The sequence below is a fragment of the Humulus lupulus genome, chromosome X (genome assembly GCF_963169125.1).
Source record: "Humulus lupulus chromosome X, drHumLupu1.1, whole genome shotgun sequence".
NCBI lineage: Eukaryota > Viridiplantae > Streptophyta > Magnoliopsida > Rosales > Cannabaceae > Humulus > Humulus lupulus.
In genome coordinates, this window is record NC_084802.1 from 46443684 (window position 1) to 46453535 (window position 9852).

Here is a 9852-nt window from a genome sequence, read left to right on the forward strand (position 1 = left end):
TTTGTTTAGTCACACTTTTGTTTTAAAAACCTTGTACAACAAGTTAGTTGCACATTTTTCGTTTTAAACTCACTTAGTAACGGCTCGAAGGTAGTACGGCGTTACATAAACTGTGTACCATCTTGTACTTTTGTATCAATAAATCAATTTTAGTTTGAATCTTCAAAGGTGAACACGTGAAATTAAGACTTTAATCACAAATTAAACACCTATTTCCTATTTTCTCATCAACAACCATAAAGTGGACACATTAAACATATGTCTACCATACTAATAAGCTTTTGCTGATTATGAACATAAATCATGCCACTGAAGTTCCAAAAAATAAAAAAATTCGGTTCGATGAAGTGTACAAGTACATTTACTAACTAAAAGTCACTAATAAATATTCACTAACGGAATGCCTGGAAATCCCTAATTAGGTCTAAGGGTCAGAGTAGTAGGCCGTGAGGGCCGTAACTGATTTATTATCTCATTTAACTATTACATGCATGTTTATGTGAAATATATTATAAGATGATGTTAAATGCATGCATGGGGGTCAAAATTTCCTCTCAGGGGTATTTTCGTAATTTGCCCCGTTCAGACCGTAATTGTACAATTGTATTCACGTAGGTGAACTGTTGATGAGACCACATTATAATGTGGATTTTTTCAAGCTATTCGGCATGAGACGATCTTGGAATTCAAATTCTCGGTTTGGTCATAACAGGGTTGAGGTCGGGGCTTGGGGTGCGTGTCGTGGTGATTTGATGATTACAGAGTTACCGGGAGTAAAAGGGTAATGGATATAATTTTATTAGTATTTCAGAATAACAGGAATTTGAGAGTGTTAATTATGAATTTGAGACTGTTAATTATGATTAAGGATGAATTAAGCATGGAGGGTATTTTGGTCATTTAACCTAGCCTATTATAATATGATGTTAAATGGATGCATGTGGGTCCACATTTCTTGATAGGGGCATTTTGGTAATTGGACCTGTGGAGGGCGTAATTGTGTATTTTCATGCATGTTGGTGAACTATTATTGATGCCACATCACAATGTGAATTTTTTTGAGCCATTCGACATGACACGTTATTTCAATATAAATTAATGATTTGGTCATAACAGGTTTGAATTCGGGGCTCGGGGTGAGTCTCGGGGTGGTTCGATGATTAGAGCATTTTCGGGGATTAAAGGGTAAAGGGATATGATTTTATTGGTATTTGAGAATAGTGCTACGAATTGGAGAGTGTTAATTATGATTAACAAGATAAGTGTAAAAGGACGGTTTTGCCCTTGGCGCGTGTGAAGAGGTTTTGAAATGAGTTCGAAGGGGAAAAATAGGGATTTTTGCCTGAGTTTCAAGTGGGGCCGCGGATCTGTTCTGGAGCGCCACGCCCCAACCTCATTGAAGAGGAAGGGAGAAGCTGCTGGGTCGTTGGGCCGCGGCATGAAGAAGGACGGTCGCGCCCCGTGTTGGGGAAATGGATTTGTGGGCGTCTCTGTTTGGGGAGGCGGGCCGCGGCATGGTTTTCCACCTTAACCTATTAATAAAAGCTACAACCACATTTATAACCAAATAGCTCGATTAGCGAGTTAAGCACGATTCAAAGTTCACAGTAACGGTCCTGGAGTAACCAGGGCGTTACAATCGCCTCAAGCTGACATCACAAATGCATTCACAAAATAATCAGATCCTCAATCATTTAACATATATACTCAAATTTATACCCTCAACAAGTCAACATTACAAACATGGCCTTATTAACAATAACAAACCCACATGCATATGTAATACACGTAAACATGCACATATCCACATATTCAACCACGTAAATCATGTATGCGACGTACTCACACATTTATTCAATTAATTCCACATAATTAATCTAATTATTCTCTCCAGCACCGTAAACAAGGCACTCAGCCTTAATACTAAATTCGGGACGTTACAGACTTACTCACTAATTCCTTTTACCAGTACGATACCCAAAGAAACTCTTACCAACACCTCACACGCTCTCTTTAACGTTTATCTATCCTGAACTTGGAGCTTTTCAGATTTGGTTTGGAGCAACTTAAAGCTTCACTTACACAATTGAGGTAAGGTTATGCTCTGTTTATTTTTTTTATATGAATTACATGCAGTTGTTTAAGTTTTAGCAGAGTTTTAAACCAATGGCTGGGTTTTTATTTGGGTTAGAGATTGGGGTTGGTTTTTAAATAATTTTTTAATTAAATTTACTATAATATATGTTAATTTATTTTATTTTATCATTCATTTAGTAATATCTTTGTGGGGAACTCATTTACTAATCTATATTTTCAACAATTGAGTAAAATATATTAATTTATATATTCAATGGGACCTATGTATTTTTTTATAAAATATTATCATATAAATTTAGCGAATTATTAATTTACGACAAAGTCCCCGACTCGGGGCCAGACAATAGTATAATTTAAGCGAGTTGATTAATTAATTGGGTATGAATTTGTAGATATTTTACTATATATATAAAACAATATATACATGCTAATAAATTATAATAATTGTTCATGTCGCCATTTAGAAAATTAAATTATACATCGTAATAATTGAAATCATAATCAAAATATTTAGTTTATTTAACTTCGACATTAATCCTTCTACTAATTTATGTTAAATGTTGTTCGAAGTGGTATTTTTGAAATACAAATTTTTTTTTTCGGTGTACCATATTGGGTCCATTACAAAAAAAAAAAAAAATGTATATCATATTAGGCCCATTAAAGCCCCAACTCTTCCTAAGCCTCCAAACTACAACAATAAAAGCTTCGGCAGTCTCCCATATGCCTTCAACAGTCAAGATAATATAATGCAAAAAACGTGTGTTGCAAGCAATACATTTCTTATCACATCACAGTGCCGTCACATACATTATAAAGAGGTATGTGATTCGACAGCTCCACAGAGTAGCCATCATTCCCTAGGGTCTTACATCTAAGACCAATTATTCCATTTGTAAACACCTCAGGATTAAGTTTAGTTCAGTTACCCATTTCATATTCTCCATCTTCAGAAATAGTTATTCCGACAAAACAAAAAAATGCGCTTCAAGACCTTCGCTAACCGCCGACGAACAAATGCCGGTGAACGGCGGGAGGAGGAAGGTGAGTCGTATCCGCCTGCGTCGGTGGTCTGTGAAACGTTGGAACAGAAGAAGCCCCGTCGAAGGCCAGGAAAAAAAGTGGTTCCTCCACTACCGAAAGCTCAACCATCGGAAGGTGACTGTATGACTCAACCTTTGCCCAAGCGAGGTCAGAAGTTTATTCATTTTTTAAAAATACCAAAAAATGTAGTTTTAGGTGTAATAAGTAGTGATTTGGTGTTTAAGTGGCCTTTTCACAGTGCTATTTAAGTCTCTTCATTTAGTCACTACTTTTTTTGTTTTAATTATTTCGGTGTAATGAAGGACGACCAAGAAGAAATGAATATGTTGCATTCGAAGGACCATCTGCTCCAAGGACCAAACGAAATGCGTCGCCGGTGACCATATCGTCTTCCGACTCGGAGGTTTCAGATGCAGAGATAATCATGAGCCGAACCACTTTCCAAAATCTGACTTTCAGCATGTTGTTTAATCTGCGTACTGATGTGGAGGAAATAAAAAACAAAGGGTGTTGCCATTGTTGTACTGACAAATCAAAGGAGCCTCATACCGAAGTTCTTTCTCCATCTCCACCACATCACCCCTCTAAGACCAAGTAAGCCATGTCCAGAGAAGACTGCTTTTGTGTATAGTCTAGTGATGTTTAATCAAGTGAAATCCTTTCACCCTATGTCTGTTTTTGAGAAGGAAAAAAATATCTACTTTATATCTTATATTAGGTTGTAATGTAAACATGTATTACGGACAACATCCTCGTGTGAAACTCTTTAAATCGGTTCAAATTATAAAAGTAAAGTAATTTTGTGTTGTTTATGATTTCGATTACATGCTTCAATTAACACCTTATACAATTTTTATTTCGTATTTAAAAACAAAATGAAATCATATTAATATTATTAACATGAACATATCCTTAATTGAATCAACCCTAAATTTCACCCTAAGAAACATGGTTATGAAATGAGACAGAAAATACTTGTTTTCATAAAATATGATAGTGAAAATGAATTTGAATTAAATTTATGTTGAACTTTATCATCAACTTATGCATCTGGAGTTTAGGGAGGATGACATACGACATACACGTTCCTACATAGAATGCATGAGCAAATATTTGGTTCTCACCGTGCCATGGGATTAAACTTTGGAGGATGCAAGACAAACTTAATACCAAATACATATACCAACTTTTAATATCAGCCAAGAATCAACTTTTAATTGTACAAATATATTGTTATTTCTATGGGGGCATAAATTAACTTAGTATGCTGGATCTTTCCTATATTACTTATGAATGAGGCAGGCCACTAAAACAAAAATTGGCCCAACAAAAATTAATTGCTATGTGCTAGTAGAGGTTCTGTACTCCAACTTATTTAAAGCTCCCAATTTGTAAAGAACAAGTTGCACAGAACATACTTCTTCCATAAATATTAGTAAAGCAATAAGAAAACAAAATCCTCTCCATTGGGGTAAGATTGAGCTGCATATGGTCATGTTCATGGCCCAACAACCATCCATTGAAACTGAATCAATTGGGCTCATTTCTAAAGGAAGCTAAGCGACCACTCCAAATACAAAAGGTAATTTCAAAATAACTACCCATATCTACTGCATTCAACCTTGGTCAGTACTTTACACTTTCATCTCACCTCATTTCCCAATTTCAAAATCTTATATTTCATTTCATTTTATTTCCCATTTGCGAAATCTCAATCTTCCTTGTATTTTTCCAACTCCAAATTTTATTTAGTGTCATCAAAAAATTATGAAAGAAAAACTTTTCAGAAAATGACTTGATTAATCACTGTACTATTAATTTAAAAGTGGGCCTTACTTTGGTAGCCCATATATATACCCCAAAGTTGTTCACAATAAAAGCAAAATAAGTAGTCTTCCTGGTCCGGGCTAAGAAAAAAAAGGCATTTTCTAAACAAATTTTGTGTGGTAGATCATACTCATCAATTGAATCCCAAAACGTTTTTTTGTTACACTGCAATACGTTATTCCCCTCCTTATGAGATAATTTTAATCGATTTATAGGTCCTAATAATTTTTTCTTTGCCTGACAGTATTAATGCATCACTAATTTATTCAGGTTAGAGTAAGTACGAACATTCCAATCTCAACAAGATTAAATAATGTCCAACGACGAAACAAATTTTCAGGACATTAAACCAATTCAATTAATTCACTGTATAAAAACAGAGAATTCCACTTATGACCCACAGAAGGACAAGCTCCCAACACACCTATTGCGACATGTCTCACTCCCAAAGCGTCACACACACCCATGTCCACTGCCATTTCCAACTGCCAGATACTCAAGATTTAGAAATGCTAACGAAAGACATGCAATTTTTGTATTTGACGAAGGACAATGTGGTGTATATGCTATTGTTACAAATTCGGTAAGTTGCTAAACTCACCCCTTAATATTCAAATTATTAATTGTCATTCACATTTTCAACAACATTTTATCTAGCCATTCAATAATTTACTTTATGATAAATGCCCTTGCAGGTGAAACTTTCTGTGTTCAAAAAAAGTTTTTCAGAAGGTATTGTACGAAAAAACTCCTACCATGTGCTATATCGAATGGAGTAGCCATCACAATGGCAGGATGCTCTGATCAATATGAAACTATAATTATGTACACAAATGGCTTCCACAAAATTGCTGGATTTGCAAGCTGGGAAGACCACCCATTCTCATGCCTATTCACATATGTGCACAAAAATTGTACAGATCAAAACCAACCTCAACAGGAGACGTACCACTGCCGCGCAGCCAGTCGGAACCTTTTGTTGTACGGAAACATCGAAGATAAATTCATAAAATTTATTGATCTAAGAAATGGGGATATTAAAATGCACAACGATGTTGGACTTCCCATACAACCAATCCAATTCTCAAAACCAATTGCCTGGAGTACCAATGAATGTGTTATACTACACTGTAGCCATGGATTACGAATATGGGACTTGTTTTGTAATAGGGTCGTACAAATAAGACATCTTCCATCAGTGGGAAACACAATTAAGGCATTCACAACCATTAAAGACTTCAACAACAACCAAATCCATCTTCATAACAGGTACTACTTTTTTCATAACCTAATCTTCGATATTCATCATTACTCTCTTCGAGTTGTATATTGTTCAACTAACTTGACTTGAAATTATGTACATTGTGAAATTGTCTTTTCGGTCTTTCCAGAGTGTGAACTAATGAACAGTTTTGATGTACAAAAAATACAAATTAGATTCAGTCTGCATTCCTCTACATCAACTGATTGGACTAAAACTCTCATCATTGTATCATGTAAGGTTACAATCTCTTGACCTACTATTTGCTCCCGAACTTTCTAAAATTGGACTTAAGCACAGTTCAACTGTCACAATAGAAAGCAGTAATAAATGCAGTTTCAGTATTTGCCAATTTTTAGTGGTTCAAAACGATCTTCACACTCAAGCTAGTAAATAGACTCATCTTAGACGTCATCTTCTATTCAACATTGACAAATGTTGTTCTGGGTTCTTGTATTATGTTGGTGAGAGTTTGAAAATTAAAAACAAACTTCTTATTCAAATTATATAACTTTGTATTCATCTAGATTTGTGCTTACTAAAGAGTGTTAGTCCCATCCACTTGATTTAGGTCATACTTGTTTGAACCAAGTAAATTTCTTATGTTGTTAACATGAGTATCATTTATCTAATTCTCATTTTGTCTAAAAATGTATTACTAGTGCACTGTTGTCAACATCAGTAATGAAGTGAATAAAGCTCTCTATGATGATCATGAGACAACTAAGGCGCATGAGGTGTGCTCATTCAATTCCAGTCATTGTTGGATATTTTTTACTCTTTTACTTTCAGCTAAAACATTATTACTCACCACTCAATTAAATTTTACTTACTAGCATACAAATGTTACTTTTACGCAAAAAAAACAACAAAATTACTTCAAGGTTTTTTACTTTTTCATAAAACGTTATTACTGACCATTTCATTAAACATTACTTAGCCGCATAAAAAAATTACTTACCGAATATAATAAATAATTTCAAACACAATACATATTTTATCTTATTGCCCTCGATTGTACAATTTTTGGACTGTAAATTACTTTATTGTCCTTACTTTTCATAGTCATGCCAGCACAACTTCTTTCATCCCGTTTACATAACCAGTTCATCAAGTATAAAGTTTAAAAAACAAAATCACCAAAATTGTTCAAAACTTGACAATTGGAAAATTAATTGGGTCCTACTATAATTTTGTAAGTTCAAAGCTTAGATTACACAACCGTGATTGGGGATGTTCTACTATAACACATATTCGTACAATCACCACATCCCAATTACTTGACCCCATCTTCCATGCAATCAATAACAAATTATTAATTTCCTCGTCAACTAAGCCGCCAATGTGGTTTGCAATTTAAACCTATGTACTTCACCGTACAAGTCAAATGAAGTTACAAAAGTATAGTATGAATGATTCATCAATTGATCATCTTTTTATATTGTATGAGATTAAATTTTTAGTCTCCATAATTACACTTTTTTTAACGAAGTAGTGACTCCTAATCGAGCAACCATACAAATATTATAACTTAAATATGGTACGTTTAGTGGTATTATTATTATTATTATACTCTAATTGTGTTACACATCAGGAGATTATAAAATAACTTATGCAAATGCAAGTCTTACATACCAAATACCATATAATGGCCAAAATTCATTCTAAATTAACTATACAACCTAAAGCTACATAATCAATGGTAATTCATTCTTCTAACCATTAAACAAGTCAAACAAAACTGAGATATTCACTAAGACAATTCATTTGTTACTCACAAAAAAACAAACAATAATTACTTTCGGTTTTTTTACTTTCAGCTATTATGTTATTCCTAACCACTCTATTTAATATTACTTACTGACATCAAAATGTTACTTATATGCAAATGAGTTACTGGAAATTCATTACTTTTACAAGCAACATTATTCCTGACTACTCCTTTAAAAATTACTAAGTGACTCTTAAACATTACTTTCCCAATTTCGTAAATATGTTTGAACACAATACTAATTTTACCTTATTGCCCTCCACTGTAGACTTTTTTTACCTGCAAATTACTATTTTGCCCATACTTTTCAGACCATGATTCAATTTTTTTTTACAACCGGTTTCCATCACCGGCTCATCAAGTAAAATCAGGTAATAATAAAAACCCCAAATAATTCAATAGCTTGACACTTGGCAATTTTTTTTGGGTCCCACTTGTTGGACTAAGTCCGGTGAGGGACTTAAGAACTGGCCTTATTTTAATACAACAATTTCAATACTATTTTTCTTGAGAAAAAAAAAATCAAATACCATTTATTTTGGTAGGGAAATTTGACTTTCTATACTTATTAATACCCTTTAGTTAAAACTATGCATAAGTTAATAACTATCATAAAAATATGCTCCAAAACTAAAATAGGACAAAAAAGCTTTTGCCATTTCCTCTTCTCCTTTCCCTCTTCTTTCTCCTTCTCTCCTCTCTCCAAATGGCAGAGTTGGAAGGAAGTTCCAGTCGGAATGGAGGTTGAGGGAGCAGAGATGCCGTGGTTGTGACCTCTGGTTCGCACCATTGGAAAAAGTGGTCGGAGCTATGGTCGGAAAAAATAGCAGATTAAGCCGGAGAGGAGGGAGGTGTGGGTTTCTCAGATACCATGTTAGAGAAAAGGGTTTTGTGTATTTCGGATTGAACAAAATCAATATTATAATACAAAGAAGATGAATATATATAAACAAAGGGAAAAGACTAAACTACCCTAGAATAATTTGTTATTAGTTACAACAAATAACTGAAATGTAAAACTAATCTAAGGTGGTGCCTAATCTTAATACTAAAGTTAAAGTGACTTTCTCTCCTTCTCTATTCTATCCGAGCCCATCTCCGACACCTTCACTAACGTGAAGCACATTCAATTAAGCACTTGATTAAAATCTCAAAATTACCATTAATCCAATAAAAAATCTTAGCCTTGTCCTTTTTAGAGTAGAAAAATCTTGTCACCCTATCTATTGAAGTGTATATGTTAGAAGCACTAATATTTGCATTTCCAATACTTCTATGCAATTTTGTGATTTTATGTGTATTTTTTTAGCTTTTTTTATTTAAAAATAAAAAATTTGAAAATCTGAATCTTACATTTTTTTTTCATACAAAATCGATGAAATGTTCATCTTTATGTTCTTAAAACTTTGAAATCGATGCCAAATCAATGTGGTTTTGATGCATGCCTCAGAAAACCATGAAATGATGAGACCATCAAAATTTCATATATCGTGAATTAAATTGGCATTGAAATTGGATTTATAAATCAATTTTCCAAATATCATTGATCCACCATCGATTATGCATTAAATTTAACATCAATTATAGATTTCGATGTAAATCAATGGTCATTCAATGAATTTTTAGATTTCACTTTTTTAGGTGGGTCGTAACTAGCCCAATTCGATGGAATTTAATGTTATTTTTGATGTTTCCAATAGTTTTATAATTTTTGAAGCTTTTTTGTTAGTCTTTGCAAGTTCAAGAGTTAACGCATTTGTTTCATATGGTGTCTAGGAACAGACAATTGGGCTTTCAAAGGAGTATCTACTAGAGTAATTTCCGTGGCAAGGGATATGAGTTATTGACAATT